The sequence below is a fragment of the Esox lucius genome, chromosome 21 (assembly GCF_011004845.1).
Source record: "Esox lucius isolate fEsoLuc1 chromosome 21, fEsoLuc1.pri, whole genome shotgun sequence".
In the NCBI taxonomy this organism is placed as follows: Eukaryota; Metazoa; Chordata; class Actinopteri; order Esociformes; family Esocidae; genus Esox; species Esox lucius.
In genome coordinates, this window is record NC_047589.1 from 9,582,821 (window position 1) to 9,609,451 (window position 26,631).

The 26,631-nt window shown below is 42.3% G+C and overlaps 1 protein-coding gene across 5 annotated transcripts in view; it reads left to right on the forward strand.

Moving 5' to 3' along the window:
• Positions 1–1,129: 1,129 nt before the first annotated feature.
• dlgap1b (discs, large (Drosophila) homolog-associated protein 1b) overlaps positions 1,130–26,631 on the forward strand; it is a 134,682-nt gene continuing 109,180 nt past the window's right edge. For 2 of the 5 annotated variants that reach the window (XR_002195861.3, XM_020041938.3), the window contains exon 1: positions 1,130–1,299. The gene's annotated coding sequence lies outside the window, so the exon portion shown is untranslated. Of the gene's footprint in view, positions 1,300–19,783; positions 19,925–26,631 lie in introns of all 5 variants that reach the window. The other 3 variants (XM_020041937.3, XM_013139534.4, XM_013139533.4) reach the window with 2 other exon arrangements.

Below are 26,631 nucleotides of genomic sequence, written 5' to 3' on the forward strand. Positions count from 1 at the left end.
AGTTAATCAGAGTGCTGTCAACAGCAAATACACTTGTACATTATTGGAACTATTATATATTTCGAATTCCATTACTTATTTTTCGAATAGTAACCTCTTTCACGGCCTGGGCTTAGGTAGGTGGCAAGGAAGTGGACAACTTGGAGGTTAAGACGGGTGATTTATTTACAGCAGGGATCAGAGGAACTGGATATTTAAAGAAAAGCTAGGATATAAAAGTAACACACCATATTTAAAATAAATGCTTTATGCCCAGTAGATTGAAAATGGTAGACTGAAGGAAGTGAATGCCTGAGTCGAGTGGTATATGGCATTTGGGAATAAATCAATAGAATTTTCCTAGAATTGTTTTATTTGTCAACGTAGTTTGTGTTTTCCATTTAAATCAACGTATATCACTGTGCCTCTACTAGAAGACTATTAATAACAGTAAAACAGTTTAGGTAGCCTAATGTAAATTATAATTTTCTAAATTTGACAAACAAATGCTCACCTACAGTATAGGTAATAAATGATTTAGCCAAAAATATTGAAGTTAGTTATGATTAGGATTTCCCAGCGCACAGTAGTTTGTACATTGCATTCTAATATATATATTGAAATGTAAAGGATTTTAGTGATGTTTTCTTAGTAAATACATGGGTAAATTCATTTTGTTATTGAAAATGCATAATCATTTGGCAATGAAAACTGAATAACCTAGCTGTAGACTGCTATTGAAGTTCAATCTACCAAATGTTGGTATTAATGTAGTCTATAGATTTAGAAATAAATCAAAATCGTTGACCTTGTTTAAATGCTGGAGGTAATACTAAAACAGAATAAATAATACTAAAAGGCAAATTAAATAAATAGCAACACTATTAAATGTAATCGTTACGATTTCTAACCATATTTGTAATCATATCCCTATATGATTCTGACATCTATAAAAGTGGAGAGCGCGACCAGTTTTCTTTTCAATACTTACGAGTGAGATTTCAAATACGGAGTTTCTGGGACAGTATGTACAGTAGGCAGAGGGTTCGATCCCAGGGCGCCAGTCCGGGTTTTCCACGATGCTGTTCTCAGCCCAAGCGCAGTTCCTTGCGATCTGCTATGCTGCAGCGGCGCACAGACGGTCAGGTACTGTAGGTGTAGTCTACAGGCAGCCAGTACAGACTGAGACTTTACAACCGGTGGACGTCCTGTCTGTCGTCCATCGTGCTTTCATTAGCAGAAGAAGCTTCTCTTCTAAAGCAGCGAATTGCCCGGGATTATAACCAAGGAGTGCTTGTTGTTTTCTACTAACGCAGCAAGGTATGTGCGTGAATAAAATTCCAAGATAGAGAATTAGGTTTATTCTAACAATAATTTTAATTGACTACACTGTATGCAGTGACTGTAAGTTACTGTTTACTGTTGGCTTATCTAATTTCAGACTTGTCCAATTAATGTTGCGTTAAAATGAAATCACGTTTGTGGGAATTTTTTTGGCTGATACATATGCAGAGATTAAATGTTTTCCTCGAAAATAGTCGTATTTAAACTAAGGGGGAAGCAAATATGGCATTCCATGATGGATTGCTTTTCACAATTATACTATCCCATGACATGCCAATTTGTTGATCTCCACTCCATCTGTTCACACATACATGTGAATCAAATATCAATCACTATATTTTTTGTTTATGTCAGGCTTTCCGTTGTAACACTGCTTGCCTGCTCTGAGTGAAATTGCTCGCCTATGAAGTGATAGTAGCTCGTCTGCCGCTTAACCGATGCATTTGATCTATGGTTGAGTGGAGCGCATTGTTATGGGACGGTAAAATTAACAAACATATAAGTAATTTAGCAAAGAAAATTATTTTAAGAATGAGTATACAAATGAACATTTGCTAGGAGGTGATTAAGACTTGCGCTGATAGGAAAACAAGCTGTAATATTGGGTTACTCATGGCTTCTGTGTATTCAATATGAGGATTTGATAGTTGGTTAAAATAACATAGGCTAACCTGTAACTCCGGCTTGGAGTTTGTCATGAGCTATCGTGATATTTTGTGTTATTTTCATCATTTAGCATGTGGTGGTCAAATTAATGAATTATAAGGGCAACGCAAGCTCTAGCAGAGAAGATAGACCGCGTTGATCATGCAATCGATGAACACTGCAAGGGTTCACGAGTCAAGCGTTCTTGGTTCAGTCGATTGTTTCAACGTGTTTATTATTGAATAATTCCATTTGTATAGATAGAACAAGTCAATTTCATTTTGGAATCAACAGTAACTAAGTATGCAAGCTCACTGTGCGGTTGACTGTTATAGTAAAGTCGATTTGATATTATTCAAGAAAGCACATAACTAAAGTGTTGGGGCAAACCTATTCGTCCAAGACGTTGAACATTTTTGTTTGAAAATCCATAGAAAATATTTTTGTATTTTTGCAAATAGTGAATTAAATTACGAGTTTACCAACCATTTCTTCTTGTTCTGCTTTATTTAGCCAAGCTGTTTGTATGCTGACCAGTTTGTATGCTGACCAGTTTGTCTTCCTGGTCGGCATACATACAGTGTGTGTTTTAGTAGCCTAATCTTCTATAACGTCAAGAGATTAAAATGGGATAAGACTATCAGAGTGCTAGAGGGCCTTAAGGGCTTGACCCTTGACTACAGCCTAAGTGGCCAGGACTGCATACAGGAGCACTGAACCTAGAGGATGAAATATTTGCCGGACAATGAGGAAAGAAAACACATTACAGGATGACAGGAATTATAATAATCAAGGTCAGCAGGTCATATAAGAGCCTAAATACATAGAAAAGGGAAAACGAATCAAGAAAAATTACATGACAATAAACAAAAGCACTCATCATACAGTAGTCACATGGTAGTCATTTAGCCCAGTTTCGTGGTCTGACATAGAGAGACAAGGCTGCACACGTTCAGCGCGAGAAGTGATTGACATGGCATACCTACTGTAATTCTCAGGGTTTCCCATGCTTGGAGTTTATTTGGCAACCTAAAAAGTGACATGCTTAATAAGCTTTTCCCATCTCTGTTAACTGACAAGCGGAAAGCAGGCCTTTTTAACAGTCACTTATCTCTGAGAGAGGCAACCAATTTTCTCCATACAATCCGTGGAATCCTCCTGCTCTGCTGGCCTAGACCTTATTCTCTTCCATCCAATCTGTTATAGATGAATGTTCTCCCTTGTCGAAGATACCGGGCGCAAGCTGCAACCTCCCTTAAGGACATTCTTCTGCTCATTCGTCCCGTATGGTTGTCTGGTGTGCCATCATGGGATGGAGCATTGGATGCAGCTGCAATTACCCACTCACCTCTCGCCTTGTCCGGTTTATCAGTTAATGATGGACTTGGGGTAGCCTCCTATTTACTCTGTGGCCTTTTACATGCTTCCCAATGGCTTCCATTCATACCACTGTGAATTCTATAATGGATGTGGATGCCTATGAGCTGTTTTGCTGCAGTAGGCCTCATTGTCATCACTACTACTGCTGGTTTTATGGGACCTACCTGAACTGTCACCACTGGAGGTCAATGTAGTTTTGTTCCTTCATCTTCCCCATTTTGCAGTGTCATCATGGTGGAGTACCCCCATAATTGGTCTAGAATCAAGCTTATACAGTCAAAAGGGCAGAATTAATCAGAGGTTGTTCATTTGGAAGAAAAAAAGCAAAGGAAATTACAATTATCAGGAAAATAATGATGGCTGTATCCTTCATGGCCTATCTGTTTAGAACAAGACTCGTTATGTTTCTGGATGCCAAAAGAAAAAGCTGAACATTCTTATCTCTCTGATGCATTTAATAAATATTAGTGTTTGGACAGCCAAGCTGCATGCCCTGTTCAGAGTTTTATCTCATTTCACAGTTTTTTTGGGGGCGGATTGCAACCATCCATTGGTCCACAGATAGCCTCAGTGACCTCTGTGCTGGCGATATAACCAGATGCAGACGGATTACAGAGAACGCTTTGGAGGGGAGATATAAGGATTTGAAATATTTTTAAATCTTTTATCTTCTACAGCTGCTGCCCTTTTGCAGTCTCGTTTCTCTTTGCCCCATTTTTGTCTCAGTGATGGGTCTGGTATACCGCATGGCTCTCGCTGTTTTTACTCCATGATCATGTGTGGTGTTGTTTTGAGCGTAGCGTTGTAAGTTTCACTTATTCAGGGTTTTGTGCATGCCTCTGAAATAAATGAAGACCTTAATCAAAAACAGTTGCTGATTTCTCTATGTGGGTAGTTAATGTGCTTAGTGCTAAGTGAAGCCATACTTTTTGTATTGTTACTATAACACTTACACTATCAAATATTTATTGCCCAGACCTTGAGGAGTCTATACATACGATATAAATTAAGAGTATTAAAGAAAAGGGACTGCGCAAAAGCAGTGAGGCTTTAACCTATCGAGGTCAAGGGTCAAACTGCATTGGAATGGTGTCTAATCTGCTGTACACACTTTCACATTTCCACCATTGGTGATATAATAAAGCACTGTTTCACGCGAGCCTTAGTTCACAGAGTCTTAAAGTACCGAGTTGCATGCATTTCAATAAGTATATCAAACCGTCAACCCTTGGCATTTAAAGTGACAGTGCAACACGTTACTCTGAGGAAGATCTGAGCTTTGTAATCATTTTCGCGGCACAGCATTTGAATTATCGTGCACTTACTCAAATGTTTCTAGGGTAACTCAGAGACATTTTCCCAATTACTTAAAATGTTTATGTTATATTGATTTTTACTAAATTTATATAAGTTTAAAATGAAAATGTTCCCAGCATGCTCTGCCTCAGGTTGAGATCTTGGAATTGTTTTATTATCCTTTTTTTTGCATGGACATTGAATGATTGATTCATCTTACCTACACAAACATCAAACACATACATTTGTCTAAAGTAATCCAATCATTTAGTCAAACATATATTTTTCACCCACTACTGAAATGATTGTAACAATTAGGGCAATGCATATTGGGAAATCATTTTCTTCTATATTTTTATGTAGTTAACTTGAAATAAAAATGTAAAGAATCGTAACTATTAAGTTCCAATAAATTGTAATTTTTAAGTAATTACTTACTTAACAAAATTAAGTTAGTTGACTTAATTATTTTGATGTAATCAGTTTCCACAAAAGTTTTGAGTATTCTGAACTTATTAGGTTTTACAGTGTGTGGTATATTTGGTGGGTGCCGATGAATCCTTTGCACCCGCGAGTGGCGCGTTGAGAAGTGACGGGACACCTGCAGTTTAAATGCCCTCTGGCTTTTTCTCCCCTCCTCTTTCTCTCTCTCTCTCTCTTTCTTTCTCTCTTTCTCTCTCTCTCTCTCTCTTTCTCTCTCTCTCTCGCACGCGCATCTGAGCCTGCCAATTTCACTGGAGGAAGCATATCAAGCGCTCCTGCAGGTTCCCTATTACCTAAGCCCCATGGTCCTTCTGGGGCACTTAGCTCGTGGGATTGGCAAACTGGGAGCTGTCCGATAGTGCTTCAGCTGGTAGGCTTCGGAGAGAGGAATAATAGGGGCTCTGGGTCACCCTTGGGAGGCCTTCGGAGAAGACCCTTTCTTTTTGTACCACCGGAATTGAGTTGAACTTTAAAAAGTGGAACAAAAACCAAGTGTTCCCAGAAAGACGTGCAGAATGCTTTCATAGAAGAGTAGGTTATTACCCGTGTGAGGGAATTTCTCCCTAGACTGGCAGATCCCATCAAAGGCCTCCTATCGAATCGGTTAGGTTAATACTGAGTGCCTTCTAAGGCTGTCTGTCTGTCTGTCTGTGAAGTCTCTGAGCTTGTAGAGATCAATTCCCTTCATTGCTTGGCAGAATTCTAGAGGCTCTCTATGTGTAGACGTTATAGGCAATAGCCTTGTAGTCTTTATTTTTCTAAAGTGTTTTGTTATGGTGAATCCAGCGTTCGCCCCAGCTTTAAATCACTGTTATCGAATGTCACTGTAAGGAACTGGTATAGAGTTTCTGCTTCCCCCTGAATGCGCTCAGACAGAGGCATAGACAGAAATACGGGCAGACAGTGAGTTGATTCTCAGCTTGGATCTTCTGTGTGGGATGATGCTGTTTTTCGCCTACAGGTCTTATGAGGCCACAGAGATGCTATGACACATTAGCGTAATTACATTCATTAGCCTCCTACTACGTCAAGTGAACTGGAACCGAGGCACTGTGTTTTGTTTTTTTGCTCGCCTTCGATGACGATTACGCTATACTAATGGCTATTAAGTCAGAGTGGGCTTTCACCTCTGGGCACTTTCGCAGCAGTGATGGCGCTTGACAGCAGTTCTGTTTCTATGTGTAGTTATACCATTAATGTCAAAGCAGGCTTGGCAGAAATTAAATGTTTTCTGAGAAGGGGCTTTGTCTGCTTATGACCCACATATTAGGTAGACCATTTGTTGATGAAAAGGCATATGTTTGCATCGCCAAGAGACAATGTCCATTCCGGAACGAGGAAGAGGCAGTGAAAGGATGGATGCATGTCTGTTTGCCTTGCAGCTGTTGGAACATGCTCGGACTGTGGAAGGGCACGGCTATTGTTCGGTAACATATTTGGTCAGCGAGGCCTTTGGCTGTACCCAGACGCTGGGGAATTGGGCTGTCTTAATAATCTCCCAGACTCGCATTCAGTTTATCCTGCACCACAGATGGCACTACGTTAGTCCTTTCGTCATTTTGAGTAGGGCTGTACTAAAGGAATGGAATGTCATTTGGAACACAGACATTTCCTCTACGCACTGTAGCCTGCCTGGCAGCGTTATCCAGGGTGTTTGATCTAGATGAGCAGCTTTCCTACGTAGGTATCTAGGCTCATTGGGGTAATGGAACCGCACAGTAAAAGAGCTCATATATGTGTGTTTGTGTGTATATATATGTATATGTGTGTGTATATATATATATACACACACACACATACATACATACATACATACATGCTTGGGGTTTGTTATGTATTATGTATTTTAATAAATTATACATTTTGCAGCATTTTCTCCTGAAAACAAGGATGTGCACTGTCCGTCTATCTGTCTAGCTACTCTACCATAAAGAACTTATTGATGGGGTTCTGCATAGATGGTTGTCTTCTGGCAGGTTCTCCTATCTCTGCAGAGAGGCCATTGGGTTCTTGGTCTCACCAAGGCCATTCTTGCCTGGTTAATTAGTTTAGTTCACTACTAGCTCTAGAAACATCAATTTCACAGTCATGGTTTCCAATATGCTTAAGTAATCAATCAATCAATCAAATGTATTTATAAAGCCCTTTTTACATCAGCAGATGTCACAAAGTGCTTTTAAAAAACACCTGGCCTTAAACCCCAAGGAGCAAACAACAGTAGTGTTGAATTTCAGTGGCTAGGGAAAACTCCCTAAGAATGCCAAAATCTAGGAAGAAACCTAGGGAGGACCCAGGCTCAGAGGGGTAAGCGTTCAACGCTTTAGCAGTTATTTTCTATCACATTCCCCAGATCAATGGTTTGACAATTCTAGTCTACAGGGAATTCCTTGGACATTATGGAGAATGAATACGTATGTACATGAGCTGTATCAGTTTTTTGGTTTTAAAGAATTGGCAAACATTTCTGGAAAAACGGTCATATTCACAGCTCAATGACAAATCTCGAAAGTCCAAAACTCCAGGAATTTTCAATACATTTCCTGATTTTCTTTATATCCTGGTTGGAGGATTATGGATTTGCTGCGTATTTCATCAGAAATGTGAATCCTTTATTTGTCGGATACGCTGTGGGAAGATAATGAGAGTTTGTGTTAAAGAGCAGTGGGCTGGATTCAAACGTAATGCAGTAATACAGCAGCTTGAAACATTTGAATCACCAATGCCTTCTTTCAACATTAATTGAGTACTGAAGAAATTCTCCAGCAATTCAACTGAAGCGTTTTGTGTATTTGAGGTAAAGTACACCCATTAGACAGGGTGCTACTCCATTGCAGGGCCTTACCCACAATCTCCTTCATGCAGAGCCGCGCCGCGTCCCATCTACGCGTCCTGAGTGGCACTCGGTTGGGCGATCTAACCACAAAGCCACTGAGACAGGCATTCACAGAGTTATAATTGTCCTTTTATTGCCAATGGCTCTCTTTAACAGCTCTCGCAAAAACAGAGCCCAATCAGATTGCGTTGGCACTGAAATATAACCTTTCCAGTCATTCCCTTAATGTGGTTGTTCATTAATGATTCACTGCACACTCTTCCATCTTAATATTTGTATTTTTTTTGTTTCATATTAGAAAGCCACGAGAGCTGAGAACTGTCATCGAAGTGCAGCATTGACTTTAGCCGTATTTGTCGGGGTTGTTTCATTTTCTTTTCCCAATTGGTTTTTACAAAAACCCCTCATCCACTTTACACTTGTATGCATATAACCATTATAATGCAATTGCGTCTCGATGATACCCATGACGATGGCAATGCCAACTCACACTGGTTGTAACTGTAAATGTTTCTAAGGACTGAGCTATGCATTGCAATATCATGCAATATCATGCCTGTGTGGCCAAGGCAGACTGTGTTTCTGTTAGGTTACAAAGCTCACGACATCACACGCACACCTTCTTTAGCATTTAGTGCCAGCTGTGAAATCTGCGTTGACCTGCCCACTTCACTGGCTACAGTTGGGCTAGCCTCATGTTAATAGGTTCAGAATTTCTTTGCTGGCAATCCGAGAGACCAGATATCTTCACATAATTAACTATTCTTTCTTCTATTCAATAAACTAGGAAACTGTGTGTATGTGTATATACAGGTGCTGGTCATAAAATTAGAATATCATCAAAAAGTTGATTTATTTCAGTAATTCCATTCAAAAAGGGAAACTTGTATATTATATTCATTCATTACACACAGACTGATATATTTCAAATGTTTATTTGTTTTTATTGTGATGATTATAACTGACAACTAATGAAAATCCCAAATTCAGTATCTCAGAAAATTAGAATATTACTTAAGACCAATACAAAAAAAAATATTTTTATAAATGTTGGCCTAATGAAAAGTATGAACATGGAAAGTATGAGCATGTACAGCACTCAATACTTAGTTGGGGCTCCTTTTGCCTGAATTACTGCAGCAATGCAGCGTGAATTGGGGTCGATCAGTCTGTGGCACTGCTCAGGTGTTATGAGAGCCCAGGTTGCTCTGATAGTGACCTTCATCTCTTCTGCATTGTTGGGTCTGGCGTATCGCATCTTCCTTTTCACAATACCCCATAGATTTTCTATAGGGTTAAGGTCAGGCGAGTTTGCTGGCCAATTAAGAACAGGGATGCCATGGTCCTTAAACCAGGTACTGGTAGCTTTGGCACTGTGTGCAGGTTCCAAGTCCTGTTGGAAAATGAAATCTGCATCTCCTTAAAGTTGGTCAGCAGCAGGAAGCATGAAGCGCTCTAAAACTTCCTGGTAGACGGCTGCGTTGACCTTAGACATCAGAAAACGCAGTGGACCAACACCAACAGATGACATGGCACCCCAAACCATCACATGCAAAATGTACTTTCATCAGAGAACATAACTCCGCAGCAGTCCAGCTTCTGACGCTGTGTCTTGTTCAAGAGTGGCTTGACACAAGGAATGCGACAGCTGAAACCCATGTCTTGTATACGTCTGTGCGTGGTGGTTCTTGAAGCACTGACTCCAGCTGCAGTCCACTCTTTGTGAATCTCCCCCACATTTTTGAATGGGTTTTGTTTCACAATCCTCTCCAGTGTGCAGTTATCCCTATTGCTTGTACACTTTTTTCCTACCACATCTTTTCATTCCCTTCGCCTCTCTATTAATGTGCTTGGACACAGCTCTGTGAACAGCCAGGCTCTTTAGCTATGACCTTTTGTGTCTTGCCCTCCTTGTGCATGGTGTCAATGGTCATCTTTTGAACAGCTGTCAAGTCAGCAGTCTTCCCCATGATTGTGTTGCCTACAGAACTAGACTGAGAGACCATTTAAAGGCCTTTACAGGTGTTATGGGTTAATTAGCTGATTGGAGTGTGGCACCAGGTGTCTTCAATATTGAACCTTTTCACAATATTCACATTTTCTGAGATTCTGAATTTGGGGTTTTCATTAGTTGTCAGTTATAATCATAAAAATTAAAAGAAATAAACACTCGAAATATATCAGTCTTTGTGGAATGAATGTATACATTATACAAGTTTCACTTTTTGAATGGAATTACTAAAATAAATCAACTTTTTGATGATATTCAAATTTTATGACCAGCACCTGTATATATACATTGATCAGCCATAACATTATGACCACTGACTCGTGAAGATGGGAGATTATGTCAGTGGGTGGGATATATTAGGCAACAAGTGAACATTCTGTCCTCAATGTTGATGTGGTAGAAGCAGGGGCAAGCCTAAGGATCTGAGCCACTTTGACAAGGGCCAAATTGTGATGGCTAAATGATTGGGTAAGAGCATCTCCAAAACTGCAGCCCTTGTGGGGTATTCCCTGTCTGCAATGGTCAGTACCTATCAAAAGTGGTCCAGGGAAGGAAAAGCGGTGAACCTGCGACAGGGTCACGGGGAGCCAAGGCTCACTGATTCCCGTGTGGTCCAATCCAACAGACAAGCTACTGTAGCTCAAATTGCTGAAAAAATTAGTGACAGAAAGGTGTCAGAACAAACAGTACATCGCAGTTTGTTGCGTATGGGGCTGCGTAGCCGCAGACCAGTCAGGGTGCCCATGCTGATCCCTGTCCACTGCTGAAAACGGGCACGTGACCGTCAGAACTGGGCCATGGAGCAATGGAAAAAGGTGGCCGGGTCTGATGAATCACATTTTCTTTTACATCACCTGGATGGCCGGTTGCATGAGCGTCACTTACCTGGAGAACACATGGCCCCAGGATGCACTATGGGAAGGAGGCAAGCCGGCAAAGGCTGTGTGATGCTTTGGGCAATGTTCTGCTGGGAAACCTTGGGTCCTGCCATTCATGTGGATGTTACTTTGACACGTACCACCTACCTAAGCATTCTTGCAGACCATGTGCACCCTTTCATGGCAATGGTATTCCCTGATGGAATTAGTCCCTTCAGCAGGATAATGTGCCCTGCCACAAAGCCAAATTGGTTAAGGAATGATTTGAGGAACACAGCAACGAGTTCAAGGTGTTGACTTGGCCTCCAAATTCCCCAGATCTCAATCCAATCGAGCATCTGTGGGATGTGCTGGACAAACAGGTCCGATCCATAGAGGCCCCACCTCGCAACTTACAGGACTTAAAGGATCTGCTGCTAACGTCTTGGTGCCAGATACCATGGCACACCTTCAGAGGTTTAGTGGAGTCCATGCCTCGACAGGTCAGGGCTGTCCTGGTGGCAAAAGGGGGACCTACTCAATATTAGGCAGGTGGTCATAATTTTTTGGTTGATCGGTGTGTGTGTATATATATATATATATATATATATATATAAATATATATTATACTCTCACTGGCCACTTCATTAGGTACACCTTGCTAGTATCAGCTTGGACCCCCTTTTGCCTTCAGAACTGCCTTAATTATTCATGGCATAGTTTCAACAAGGTGCTGGAAACATTCCTCAGAGATTCTGTTCCATTTTGACATTATGGGATCATGCATTTGCTGCATGATGTGAATCTCCCGTTCCACCACATCCCAAAGGTGCTGTATTTGATTGAGATCTGGTGACAGTGGAGGCCATTTGATTACAGTGAACTCACTGTCATGTTCAAGTAACCAGTTTGAGATGATTTGAGGTTTGTGACATGGCACATTATCCTGCTGGCAGAAGCAATTAAAAGATGGGTACACTGTGGTCATGAAGGCATGGTAATGGTCAGCAACAATACTCAGGTAGGCTGTGGCATTTAAACGATGCCCAGTTGGTACTAAGATGCCCAAAGTGTGCAAAGAAAATATCCCCCAGACCATTACACCACCACCAGCCTGAACCGTTGATGCATAGCAGGATGGATCCATGCTTTCATGTTGTTTATGCCAAATTCTGACCCTACCATCTGAATGTCACAGCAGAAATCGAGACGCATCAGACCAGGCAACGTTTTTACAATCTTTTATTGTCCAATATTGGTGGGCCTGTGCAAACTGTAACCTCAGTTTCCTATTCTTAGCTGAAAGGAGTGACAACCTGTGTGGTCTTCTACTGTTGTAGACCATCTGCTTCAAGGTTCGACCTGTTGTGCGTTCAGAGATGCACTTCTGCATACCTTGGTAGTAACTAGTGGTTATTTGAGTTACTTTTCTATCAGCTCGAACCAGTCTGGCCATTCTCCTTTGACCTCTGCCATCAACAAGGCATGTTTTCCCAGAGAACTGCCGCTCACAGTATATTTTCTCTTTTTCGGACCATCTCATCTTCATCCGCTTATCCGGTATCGGGTCGCGGGGGCAGCAGCTCCAGCAGGGGACCCCAAACTTCCCTTTCCCGAGGCACATTTGCCAGCACATCCTTACCAGATGCCCGAACCACCTCAACTGGCTCCTTTCGATGCAAAGGAGCAGCGGCTCTACAACGAGTTCCTCACGGATGGCTGAGCTTCTCACACTATCCCTAAGGGAGAAGCCAGCCACCCTTCTGAGAAAACCCATTTCAGCCGCTTGTACTCGCGATCTTGTTCTTTCGGTCATGACCATAGGTGAGGGTAGAAAGGAAAATTGACCGGTATATCGAGAGCTTTGCCTTCCGGCTCTCTTTTCGTCACAACGGTGCGGTAAAGCGAATGCAATACCGCCCCTGCTGCTCCGATTCTCCGGCCAATCTCCAGCTCCATTGTCCCCTCACTCGCGAACAAGACCCCGAGATCTTTTTCTGACCGTTCTCTGTAAATGGGAAAATCCCAGTAGACCCTACTGGCAACCATACCATGTTCAAAGTCACTTAAATCACCTTCCTTCCCCATTCTGATGCTTGGTTTGAACTTCAGCAGATTTTCTTGACCATGACTACATGCCTAAATGCATTGAGTTTCTGGCATGTGATTGGCTGATTAGATATTTTTGTTAATGAGCAAATGAAGTGGCCGGTGAGTGTGTGTAGGCTCCACAGTATACAGTTGCATAAAACAGGGTTAATTCAACCGGGCATCCCAAGTGAAAAATATGAAAACATTTGTGTCAGTATGGTCCAACCTCTGTCATTAATACATTAATTTAATAGTGCTACAGGTTTGACCATATCTTCCTCTTGGGATGTTCAGATTAATTCACCCCGTTTTATGCAATTGTTGCGATACCCACAGACCTGTACTGCTTTAGCGAGACAGTACAGGAGAGAGAGGAAAGTCGACACTATGGGCTGTCAGTCTCTTCTACCTACCTGCCTCAACTGGATCACGGTCTGTAATTATCCTGAGATCTTCACACACTTCAGGAATTTAAAAATACTTTTGTGAGGGAGTCCAGGGCCAGCAAACAGACATCTTACTTTTGGACCATTACGATTTACAGTGCCCTTCATAATAACTGAAACAGTAAGCACTTTATTTTTTAATTGTCCAATCATCTGAGAACATCATCGGTTTAATCATACATTTAGGTACGAAAAAGGGCATCTGTGTACATTTTGTAAGGCTGGAATTGTAGGTTGTAACATCTTAGTGGCCCTATATTATCAAGCGTGAATGGGAGCGCTGATTCCCAGTCTTGTTTCGGATAGCAATAAATTAGAATAACAGGAACCGGCCAGGCTTCGATCCCGGGCTCAGGGCGGCGACAATAACGGAGGTAGGTTGAGAGCAGGTCTGCCCTCGTTCTGCCAGACCCCCAGTCGACAAAACGAGGAGTCAGCGCCCTGTCAGCGGCATGCCTGGCTCCTCTCCTCCCTTCTCTGCTCCCTCCTCCGCGCCTGTGACAGTAGCTAGAGAGAAAGAGGATGGGTTGAGGGGAAGGAGGAAGATACCCCAAGCACAACATTCTGAGCCATCACGAATTAGCGAGTTCCAAATTTTGTACCGAAAGGACAACGTTGTTATTTATTTAGCGCAGAAACGCCGTTAAGCGTAGAGCCGAGTTAACGTCTGTGCTAGGTAATGTGCCCATGTTCGCGTTAATGCACAAAAATCCACAGAAACGGAAGTGTGGTTATTTCAATTAGCTCTGTCATTCGACTCCGTTACGGCACTGCGCACATGGCTAGCTTGGGATCCGTTGATTCTCCTAAACGGTTGTCTGTGGACCTCTGACGCTGAGAAACGCACCACGCCTTGTCCTCGTCCATCATATGCTTCGGGCGATGTGTGGCCCGTCTTACTGTATGTTCTAGGGGATTCCCACTTACCACCAGGCGGTAAGGTTGTCTCCATGGCTTGTCACTCACTCAGGGAGATTCCTCCCGTTTCCTTAGAGCCTCTCCCACCGCCTATTTTAAGTCGGGGGATTTATTTAAGAGCCCATTAAATGAGATTAGCGGTGGAGGTGCGCCTGTGAATGGAAAGGGACAACGTATTTGTGACCGTCCTCCTAAAGCAGGCAGCACATCTCCCTAGCAGACTAAAGGCTGTCATGCTAAGTGCTCTGTCTGGCTAAGGGAGGAATACATCGGGTCTAGTGGCTTCTTCTGAAAGGAGGATCCTTGAGGGGGCTGATAATTGGGGGAAGGATTCGGAAATGATCTCATTACTTTAATGTGGACAGTGGTTATAATAGCTAGTAGCTTATAGCCTTTATCAAGCTTATCCAGAACCATCCCAGGACAGGACCACGGTCGGGAACATGCCCAAGCTGTCCTGGTAAAGTATTTGGAGGATAAATAGGTGCCTTGAGGATGTTCACCTTAACCAACCTGTACAGTTTCACTCCCAACATTTCAGCTTTTTCATTTTTGCTGAGTGGTGGTCCTCCAATCTTCATATCACAGTCAAATATATAGTTGAAAATTGTGGGAATCTTTTTACAGGTTTCTCAGAAATCCTGACTTAACAATCTGATTTGTCAAGAAGCTGGGAATTGGGAAGAAGTGGGGAATTTTTCCCAAGTCATTTTGCAACCCATGTCATCACAAAAGCATTACATATAGCTGAGCATGTGAAAAGGCATTGCACTGATAGTACATGGTCTGTGAGAGAAACATGAAAGGGCATTAATTTTCTGACTGGAATTGGTTAGCACCATGGATGGACAGAGAAACAAAAATTGCGGCTGTCAGCCAGAGAATTCCTTCAAATTTTCCCTCCTCTCATCTTTCACTCATTTAGAAATCTCCCCCAACTCCCCAAACCTGAAGGCAGATTTGTTGCTTTTTAAAGTTTTTTCACAGAATGCAGCCTAATGTAAGAATGTTTGTTATTATTATTGTATTGTAACTTTGTTTCTGAGATATTTGAATGATTTAGCTGTTTGCAAAAATAAGAATAATATCACCTGTAATGAGAAAGCCAATTAAACGTTATATTCAACGTTTCCAGCTGCCACTTGTTGAGTAGGGACACACTCCCAATACACAATTAGCAATTAGAATGACCAGGTATGTCAGTGCATTTGGAATGACAGAAGGCATCGGTGAGGCAATGCCTTGTTTAAATACAATCCAAAAGCTCTCCACTGAGTTCCCTAAGCAAAAATACTATAAATCCTGGGTAAACGGGCGCAAGGCACGTGCATATTGACAGCAACCATGTTCTCCTGGCTCTTGTCCTTACTCTTTCTCCCCCCCGGCCCCCGTAAATAAGGGAGCAGGCCTTAAAAAGGAAGTGGGGCATCTGATGTAGTCATAACATATGCGCCGTCTATTTATGTAGGGCCCTTTGTACAGAGGAACGAACAGCCGTGTGATGCCAGCCAAAACAGGCCCCTAAAACTCTGCCAGATTTCATTTCGCGCTTGGTCAAGCACGGCCTCTGAGATGGTGACATTTACATGGCCCTCTATAGCATCGCTAGTGACTACAAGCCCACGGCACTGGCTTAATCCGGCAGTACCGTGGCCAGTGAATGGAGAGGGAAAGAGGTAGAGCAAACGAAGAGGGGGAAAGCTGGAGAGTGGGTATGAAACGCGTGCAGACGGAGAGAAAGAGGATGAAAAAAGATCACGGGGGGGGGATAAATGCATAAAGAGAGAAGAACGGCATTGGAAAAAACATATGGAGAGAGAGCGGTGGAGAGTTGGTATTGTACGAGATGATTCATATGATATTAGCGGCGTGCTCTTTTCTCTGAAAGGATGTATTCGCCAGCGTCCACAGATCCTCTCTGTTCAGCTACTCGGCTTTGCATATACACTATGCCAGGATTGATTAGCTTCTGGCAACCCATCCGAGTTGCTGTTTACACATACTGCCGCCATCTTGTTTTCCCTATAAGAGAGGCTAATGCGCCAAACCTGCTGAATTATGCAGTGATCATTTATCATCACTGTCACCCTGCCATCACTGTGAGACGAGATTAAAATACAGGCTGCGATGTTGGAGCTGTTGCTGTCCGGACAGGACTGTTTTACCAATGATTCAGCGTGAAGACTCGCGTTTCTTCAGGTTGAAATGTTTAAAATGCAATCAGTCCCCGATAGGTGAACGATAAGGGAGAGGTTCATTCCGAATAGACAGTAGCATAAGACCGTAATGTCATTGCGTGTGGGAGAAGATGAAGCTGCTCATCATGGGAGACCGTTTGAGAATTATTCATCATTCCAGAGTCAGATTTTCCAGGGATTGCTGGACACCTTTTCCTAGTGCGTGCGCAGGGTTTCTGTGGAAACACACTAGCGTCAACATCTCTGTTGCCCGATGTGATTGAATGCTGTCACTTGCTGCCATTCTCCCTGTCCTCTCTTTTCCCCAACCTATTCATTCTCTGCTTAGCTCTGTAAATCCACTGTTTTTTGAAGCCTGTTGAAGCCAGCACGGTCCCTGGAGAATAAGACCATAATCAACAGTGTCTTGGCCCTGAATGGCACCCTCTTACCCTAAATAGTACACTATATTTGACCAGTTGGGATTCTGATTGGAAGCAGTGCGCTATATAAGAGAGAGTGCTATTTGGGAGGTAGTCACAGTGAGAAGGTCCATACTTTGAGATGGTTTGGGACGACACCCAGGGGAGATTTCTTGGCAGTGGCCACATTTTCTCTATTTCTCTTGTCAGCTGACAGTGGACCTATAGCTTTCATAAGGCAAACTGGGAGAGGAGAATGCATGCACGCCATACTCAAATCATAATGTCCTATAATTCAGACAGTGCCATATTTGCCAATCTCTCTTCTCTTCATCCAGCTAAGAATAATCCGCTGCGTTGCCGGATTGGCCTGAGTTTCCCGTCTGTTGTCAAATCCGACAGACTGCTTTTGTTTGGTGCCCTTTTGACATCCATTATCCATGTGATATGTTTTCTCAGGTGGTATGAAACCTTAAGCCTAGTTGTATAAACAACAAATGCCAATACATATTAGGATTTACTGGGCAATTCCAGTGTTATCCATGTGATAGTGACCCACGAAGTGCCAAACAAATTGTTTCTCAGGATGGACAAAGGAAACACGTTGTGGGAGAAATGCCCATAGAGTAAGTTGATGGAGGTTTAACGGTCAATGGATTTCATGTGTTTTTGCAAACTTCACGTAACCTTCAGAGGAAAGAGGGCTATAGAGAAATGCCAGTGGAGAAGTAAAAGATAGTGGTGACACCATAATACCGATGATACATTCTTGGATACACCTTGTGCCTTATTGAATACTGTACTTTTCAGCCTGTAACAAAGCTGTAATGACATCTTAATACACCTTCTTCAACCTTTATCTAATAACATCTTAACATGCCTTTTTCAACCTTCATCTGCTCCTCAATAGCCCAACATCTTAAAGATTGCCCCTTTTGTCACACCTCACTCTTTCAACGATAAACTTAGCAAGGCGCTATTTGATCAATACACCTGTTGAATCCATCCAACCTGTCTGCATAGTACATGCTTCATTGTATTTAGGGTTTATGAACATTGCTTATTATAGTTTATTGGTATTTATTCTTTGACATAGGTTATGTTGGTCTGTGTGTTGTCTTGTCATCTTGGATTTGAATGCCTGTATACATAGTGTTGTACACTCCTAGTCTGTCACAATCAGCTCAGCCTATCAGAGTGCCGGCTGGCAGCTTGAAACGGCCAGTCACCACAAGGTCAATAGGACACTCCCCCGGGAACTTTGACCCAGTGATGGGAGGCCCCTCCTCCTCTATCCACCCCTAGGATGGTTGTGTGTGTGCGCATGTGTGCGTGTGTTTGTAAGTGTCAGTCTTGTGTTGCCCCACTGTCTGGTCACACAGCCTCATGACAGCACCCAGAGCTGTGGACAGCGACCAGCATTCAACATGGCCACAAGGGCACTGTCCATGGTGCTGATCTCCTCAACAGTGCTACACACTGACAGTTATTGCACATGTGCGTGTATACACTCCACCATCTGTCAATACACACACCCTAAACCGACTGACTAGTAATCTATGTCCACTTAAACCCAGTTTTCCAGGAATTCTGTGGAATTCCATATACTTCCCTGGTGTGACAAATATAATTTAGTATTTGTCATTTTATCCCAAGTTGCTAACAGTCACGCATGCAAACATGTTTTGTACGTAGGTGATCCAGAAATCAAACTCCCTGTCCCAGCATTGGAATGGCAATGATCTATAAACTGGAGAAAGTATACTCTAGTATGTGAATATGAAATGTATCATTACATATGTCAGAATATTTCCCTTTCTAAAAACACAAAATACACAATTATCAGTATAAATAGACTGCGATGATGGAAATATCCTTTAGTTAAAGATTTGGGCTTAATATTACGACCAAAAGCCTCAACGCATCAACTGAAAAGCAGTTAAAGCTAAAAGCAGCTAAGGTTAAAAGCAATTCAAGCTAAATGCAGTTCAAGCTGAAAAATCAGTTCAAGCTTGCTAATTCCACAGCACTACCCTGGCATAGACTAGTTATCCCCTGGGGATGCTTGCTATTTCCCCCTGGTCCCATGCAGTCATCGGTGGGAATCGAGGATGGCAGAGCACAGGTGGCCACGTCTGTTTCTGAGTTTGCACCTAATAACGCACGGGGAACACTTGTGAAAAACCAATTGCCGCTCAGTATCTCAGGTGCACCGTACGTGTGTGCTGTGTTGATGGCTTGTCGCACGTGACACATGTGCAGGGCAAAACTGTGCAACAACAACAAACTAAAATGAGCCTTTAGGACTGCCAGATTAGATGTTAACCCAGCGATGACCTGAACTAGGCGTGTATTATTATGAACCTGGTGTTTCAAACCCTGAATGCTGTTTGGCTACAAGTACGAGACCATTTACCACTGGTGTGACAAAACATTTATTTCACTTGCTTTAATTGGGTTGGAAACGGGTTTCTAATAGCAATAAGGCATCTTGTGGGTTTGTGGTGTGTTGTCAGTGTACAGTACTATGGCTAAGGGCTTTATTCAGGCACACTGTGACGCAGTGAAACTATGACCAGCTCTTAGATATGTTATATTGCATTTTCGACTCATTTGCTTCCATTTTGTTCCTTTTGAAATCATGCTATAGACCACTGCCCAGAATTGTGTTTAATAAAGTGTTAAGAGAGGTCAGTCGGCAGGGACACTATTCTGATAGACTTCTTTATGACCTGGGTCCCTGCAGCTGATCCGAAGTGAGGCACATGGATCGGGCAAAACTTGGTCCAATACAGCCATCGCTCCTTTCATTCACCCGTTGATCCATTGGTCGTGGGCATTAGAAAATAGCATTTTTGGCCGTGGTCTCTCACCCCCGTCTCTTTCCTTCTTGCCCACCAGGTCACCTTGGCACTGGACTTGCTTTGGCTTCAGAACACTAGTACAACCCCCGCCTCCTTCCGTCTCCCCCGCTCGACTCCCCCACCCTTCAGGCAGTTTGCTAGATTAGGGATGAATGGACCGGACCTCCACCTGACACACGTAGGGGTCTTTATTTGCTCGGTAGTTTGCTTACACTCTACTGACTTTGGGTTTCTTTGGGTTGGAGGAAAGCAAATCAATTTGATATACAGAATCCTCTGATTTAACCCCAAAGATTTAATTTGATAAATGATCATGTGGAAGCCAAGAGATAATCCCAGAATTATTTATTTGAATTGTTGTTTGAATGTAATTAGTTCTGACGCAAGTGTGATTTAATTATTTATTTCTTTTTACATAATCCTGCCAGTGAGAGTAAACAAGATTATACAGAATGTGACAAAGGAGGAGGAGAAATAGACTGGCATGAATGAAATACTATACGCCAAAGCAAGAAGACCTGCCAAAGAAATGTCCCATGAAAGATTTAGTGGGCTCATAATTATTTCTCAACCTTTTTCTTTCAGAAGGGTTTGTGGTTCAGCTAAAACCTCAGTGTGGCATATAACATATCTACACTTCAATCTGCTTTCAGTCCAGAATCAGACACAAATTAACATTAAATTAATTTCATGTGGCCCCCATTATATCGTAATGACCTAGTTTTCCACATGATAATGGCTTTAGCTAGATAGAAAAAAGGGTCTATGATATTACTGGTCTTGGGGATGCGGTGCCATTTGGTTTGAATCACTGTCTCTTATATTCACGTTTACGTTTTGACACACCGAACACTTCTGACAAACGCACACACGCCACGACCATCTGTCAGACCGTAGCTTCCTCCAGCTTTCTCTCTGTCCTGTGGAGAAACACACTCTGATGATTCCATAACCTGGTTACCACCTCGTTACTTCACCAGGGCAGTTATATAATATGCTCTGTTAGCACGTTACCGTATTAGCTTGCAGGCTAGCGTCATTAGATCGACAGGTCCGCAGAGTCATGGAAGCACAGTGTCAGCATTAGACTTGACATGTCTTGGTCATGTACATGAACTTGTTTGGAGTGGAAACAATCCATCGTCCCTTTTGTCTTTGAGATCATACTGAGTAATATCACATACAGGGAGACCAGGACCTGATCTATAGCTTCAGATACTTTTATGAAAAGCTTTTTGCCACTGATCACTACAAAATGTCCTTAAACTTGAAGTCACAAATTAATTACAAATGCAAAACTAGGAAATGTACTTATATTCCACCCCTGATTGGTGCTATTGACTAAGCTAATTCCAGATTTTCTTTGAATGTTCCTTTGTCTACATTGTGATTCGGTTTGATTTAGCTGAAATCATGTGAAACACCTTAATTGCACACAGGTGGAATCTAATATCACAGCTCATTCAGGTGTGCCATAGGAAAACGGGTGAATACTCATACAATAAATTATTGCTGGACCGTGTAAGTGGAGTGGCTGACCGACTGACCACCCAACAGCATAGTGGTTAGAGACGCAGACTGACACCCAGTAAATTGGGGATCAAATCTGTCCGGGGACAATAAAGATTAGCCGAGGACCAGCAAACTGCAAGCATCAGTAGCTACATACAGTAAACCAAGCTAACAGGCCACAGGAAAATACAGCCGAGTCGGCTGAACTGTCCGTGGAAGCAGGACACGGTTTACCTGCCTTTTGAAATTGCCTAGTTTAAAAAAAAAAATGTTTTTATTAATTCAGAAAAAATTTCTGATTTTCGTTTTCACTTTGATATTATGGAGGTTTTTGGGTTGGTCTGTGATGACTCCTGACTAGATCCATTTTGATTTCATGTTTCAACGTAGGCTTAAGGAGGGCTGAATACCTTTAAGAGTCACTGCACGTGCCGCTGTCCCCGATCCCGTATGTGTGCGTGTTCATGGAGGTTTGACGAAATAGCTTCTGCTAACTTATTGAGCAAACAGGCTCTTTGAATGCAAATTGAATTTGGTTGCATTCAGTCCAATTTCTTCTTGTATCTTCTCAATTCTTCCAAGCTCAGACACCTCAGCAAGTCACACGAAGTGTTTATCGAGAAAACTCTGCCACGGGCAGTACCCTGCGAAATATTGTTTGCTCAACTGGAAATGGAATACCTGCAACGATCTGCAACATTCAGGCCGTTTTAGTTTATGTTGGCATGTAAAAAAAAAAGGACAGGGATGAAAATACAAAATCCACTCATCCAACATAAAACATAAAGGCAGATGCACAAGCGGTTCAGAAAGCGACTCAGTTACACTTCCTCATTTAGAAGATGCGTCAACGTATTACGGATGGGAAGTGTGCCTCCGTATTGTAACGAGCTGCAAAAGCATGCGTGTCGAAAGCGTGAACAACTGACACCCAAGTCATTTCAGCGGCACTGGCAGAGACTGGGAGGATGAGTGCACAGGCGGCAGGAACTGGCTGATGGTCACCAGTGTACTGCCATGGAGAGCAGCGACATGCCAGGGCTTTTTGTTTCAGGTTAGGTCCCAAATGCTATCCTGTTCCCTATATAGTGCGCTGCTTTTGACGAGAGCCAGGGAGGGTGTCATTTAGGACACTAAACTTACGTCCGTCTGGAAGGCTGTCACTCTCATCACGTTGCCAGTTCAGTACAATGTTTCTATTCTTTAGGATTTGGTATAGACCTTGTGAGTTTTGCCAGTGAAGGTTTAAAAATATTAATCATCATTTAAGCCAGTTAGCGAACAATCCCAACTGACAATTAATCCATTTAATTTATGTATTTTAAAACCACTTGGTGGAACAACCTAATCCTGGAACTCAGTAATATGGTGCACCTGACTAAATGAATCCGCTCTCATCAAAGTCTGAGGTAGAAGGAATAGAAAACAAATAAAATTGCCAACAAGGCATTGATTTGATGGGGGGGGGGGGGGGGGGTTGATTTCCATGGGTTTCCGGCACGAAAACGTGTGAAAAGGCATGAACACACTATTTGAAGTAGCTCTAAATAAGAGCCATCTTCTAAATGATGTAAATGTAAGGTGAATAATGTTGATAGATATCTGTTAGGTGTGGTAAATGAATGGTTTATTTAACCAATAACGCAACTGCGTGTGTGGTATATGGCCAATACACCTTGTGTAAGAGATGTTCTAAGGCACATAGCATTCCCCGTTGCTTATTATAAACCAGTTACCAATACAATACAGTACAAAAGTTACATGATGTTATGCCTGTGGTACAGTATATATACAGATGGATAACAAATTACAGGAAAAACCTACATAAAATGTCTAAGTAAGGTGTTCACAAACCGCCAGAACAGCTTCAATGCACCTTGTCATATATTCTGCGAGTCTCTGGAACACCATTGTTTCAAAAGATGCACTCATTTATGCACTCATTTGGTGTTTTGATGATGGTGGTGAAGAGCGCTGTCACACACTTAGATCCTGTCCTCTTGCCATCTTGATCCAAAATGGTCAGCTGGGCCTGCTCAGTGTTTTTATAAATGCCACAGAGCATGATGGGACGTTTTATTGTATCATGCAGTACGTCTGTATGTAAGCATCTGCGTTCGATATGTTCCTTCACTTATTCATTCAGGTTTTTCCCTTTAATTTGTCACCACCTGTTTATATGTATACCGGGGGGTGAACAAAATAATGGAGACACTTTATATATTAAAATTAAGGACCTAATAAGGAGTATAGACACCCATTGCCTTCAGAACAACTCTAATCCTTCTTGGAATGCTCTCATACAAGTCCTGAACTGTTTGTAGTGGGATATTGCACCGTTCTTCAAGAAGAAAAATATCCAGTTCTTTGTGGGTTGGAGGTGGAAATCGACTTCACACTCTGCGTTCTAGAACTTCCCATGAAGGTTTCATTATGTTCAGATATGGTCATTCGGAAGGCTAATAACACTCTTTCATTGGTTTAGCAGTGAATACGGGGGGCGTCATCATCCTGGAATATTGGTACATAATCAGGGAACAGTGTTTACACCGTAGGGTGCCCCCGGTCCTGTAATATGGCCTTAATTCTTAGGCCGTCATACGACCATGCAGAGCAATCATCAGGCCCAATGACTCCCATGAGATTGCACACCATACCATTACGGATCTCCCACCGTGTTTAACAAGTTTGCATCAGACATTGTGGGCTGAAGGCGTCCTTTGGCTCTCTTCAAACTTCAACCCGCCCGGAAGTGGGAAATAGGGTTAAAGATGACTCAGCAAATGTTAATTGTCAGACCTCTTCTTAAGCTGACACGTGTGTGCTGCTAATTGGCGATCAACCTAATGTGTCCTCTGCAGCTGCATTTGTGATGGTGATTTAATTACTTCAAAGTAACAGTCCTTTTCATGTATTCTATATATTTATAATTATGTTCTGTAAGGTAGACTGCTCTCTCTCTCTCTCCCAATATCTTTCTCACTTTTTTCTCTTATTCAATTCTTAAGGTTTTATTAGCATAGAAGGGAATACACATAGATTTTCAAAGCAAACATGAACTTTAGACATCAAATCAATGATGAAACATTTGATAATAACGAGAACAATGGTACATCTCAGGGATAGCAATTAACAATGAAGTAGGAAATGAATGAGAACAATAATTAAACTGTGAGAATTGTGTTTGTAATTTTATTGTCCTGTTTGGTCGTTCCACTGCCTAGTGTAGCAGGAAGCTTTCCAGCTATTATGGCAGATATTGTTTAGTCTGTTTTTAAATCTGTTTTTCATTTAAAATCATGTATGTTACTGTTTTACACTTTGGGATATTTTCTGTAAGTCTGGGTAGTGCTCGCAGCATTGGAGAGAACTCTCTGAGGATTAAGCTAGCACAAACTGGCCCTCGCTGGGCAGTCCTACAATCATTTGGTTTGGTCAGATGGTCTGGTGTTGTTCTATGTTTTTGGGGGGTTTTGTTTGGAGTAGCAAACGGAACCTTCGACTTTATTGGGATCACTTGTTTTTGAATGACTATAACATGTTAGGGTACCTTTAGTCTCTCTCCATCTGCCCATCGTTCGCTTTCTCCGTCTTGCTCTCTCTCCCTTTTTCCATCTCTCTCTTCATCTCTCTCCATCCCTCCCATCTCTCCATTCCCCTCTCCGTCTTTCTTTTTGTATCTCTATCTTCCTCTTCAGGGACGTTGCCATGTTTATGTTTTATGCATTCAGTGCTGTCCCATCTCATGTGATTATTCAACCGGTCACCTCCTTAAAGACAACATGCTCGATGTTCTGACGACGAAGCAGCCCGGCGGAATGAACAGTCAGTGTCCCAGTGATTGGCCCTGACTGGGAGGGGAACTCTTGCTAGGTTAGGTTAGAGGGAAGAGATGTCATGGGGAGGGGAGAGGGGTGGGGGGACTTGAGGTCAGAGGTACAGCCTTCCGCACGTACATTTCTGCCTCTCACTCCTCACTTGTAAACACATTTATTCACCCAGAAGCTAACATGGTAGGTAGCACAGACACAGAGTAGTAGAGAAGTTGTCGGTTTAAATCTTGTGCAAAGGACCTAAAGCAGAAACAAGTGACTGTAGGGGTGCAGAGTTCAAAGCAACTTTTCCTCCACCCTTGTACCTTGGAGTTAACTTATTCTGATTTATGGGGGGGAAAGAAATCAGGATTAGACCCGTATGCGAACAATGTTAATCTCAGCTGTGAGTGCTCCCTATGCGGGTGCCAAGCCATTATTCTGCTCTCTCATCTCAACACTCACACGTTTTTCAGCCAAAAAAAGGACGACGCAGTCAGTCTTAAATTAGATCCCGTTGAAGGTCTTAAGGTCTTGTGCTGAGTAAGTAAGAAAGACCAAAGTGGGAATGGAAACTGTTTGGAAATCATAATGTTGTTGTGATGCAGTGGCTAAGTAATTGCCCTTTCAGCATAAAACCACCACTGTGATGGATAAGAAGCCAGTTAGCATCTCTTCCGGATACATTAGACTGTATAGAAGCTTCCGGAATCTTCGTATAGCTGCCAGGATTGTACAATCCTATGTCCGTTTTGCATTTCTTTCGCAGTTCTTTAAGCACACTTTCGTGGCACCATGTTAACCACCACAGTCTTGGTAACTGCTGCTAAATCACTGGCAGGAATGCCTAATGAGTGATACAAATTGTCCAGAATTTCCTGAGAGCAGGGACGCATTTTCAGCGAATATTTCTCAGCACACTGTAGTGACTCCATCCGACGGCTCAGGTGCCTTCAAAGCTAACTGGATCTTCAGGTGAGTGTGGGAGGTCTCAAACCCTTTGAGCCACGTTATTTCCTGTTTGGTAGAGCAGTGTGGAAATAAGAATGGTTTGGTGTGGATGCCTGAGAGAAGCTTGCCAAAATATTTTAACTTTAAGGGCCGCAGGTACAGTTCTGTATGAAAAGAGGTAAAAAAAATTACATAGGTGCATGTATTGTTGCAGTATGGATTCAGATCCGGCCCTCTGCTCTTTGAGCAAAACCTCTCTTATCTTTCCCCAACTTCATGACCAACAAAGCATAAAAATGCCCGACCATATGTATCTAAAATACTGTATAACTAAAATAAAAATGAAAATAATGAATAAGAATACTTTAGGGGAAAAAAGCTTTATATTGTAGCACCCCACACATACAGTTGACGCTCATCTGGCTTTCAAGAATGGTACAAGACAAGCTAAAACAACATGACGGGCTATGCTACACCATCAACACACAGATACTGTTGCTAACTTGCTGCTGAAATCCTGAAGAGTGGAACTGTATCTGCTGGTATTGTTGTCTGGGTAATAAGATATCTGACAAGGAGCCGTTTGGCGTCGTACACTGTCAATGGCCTC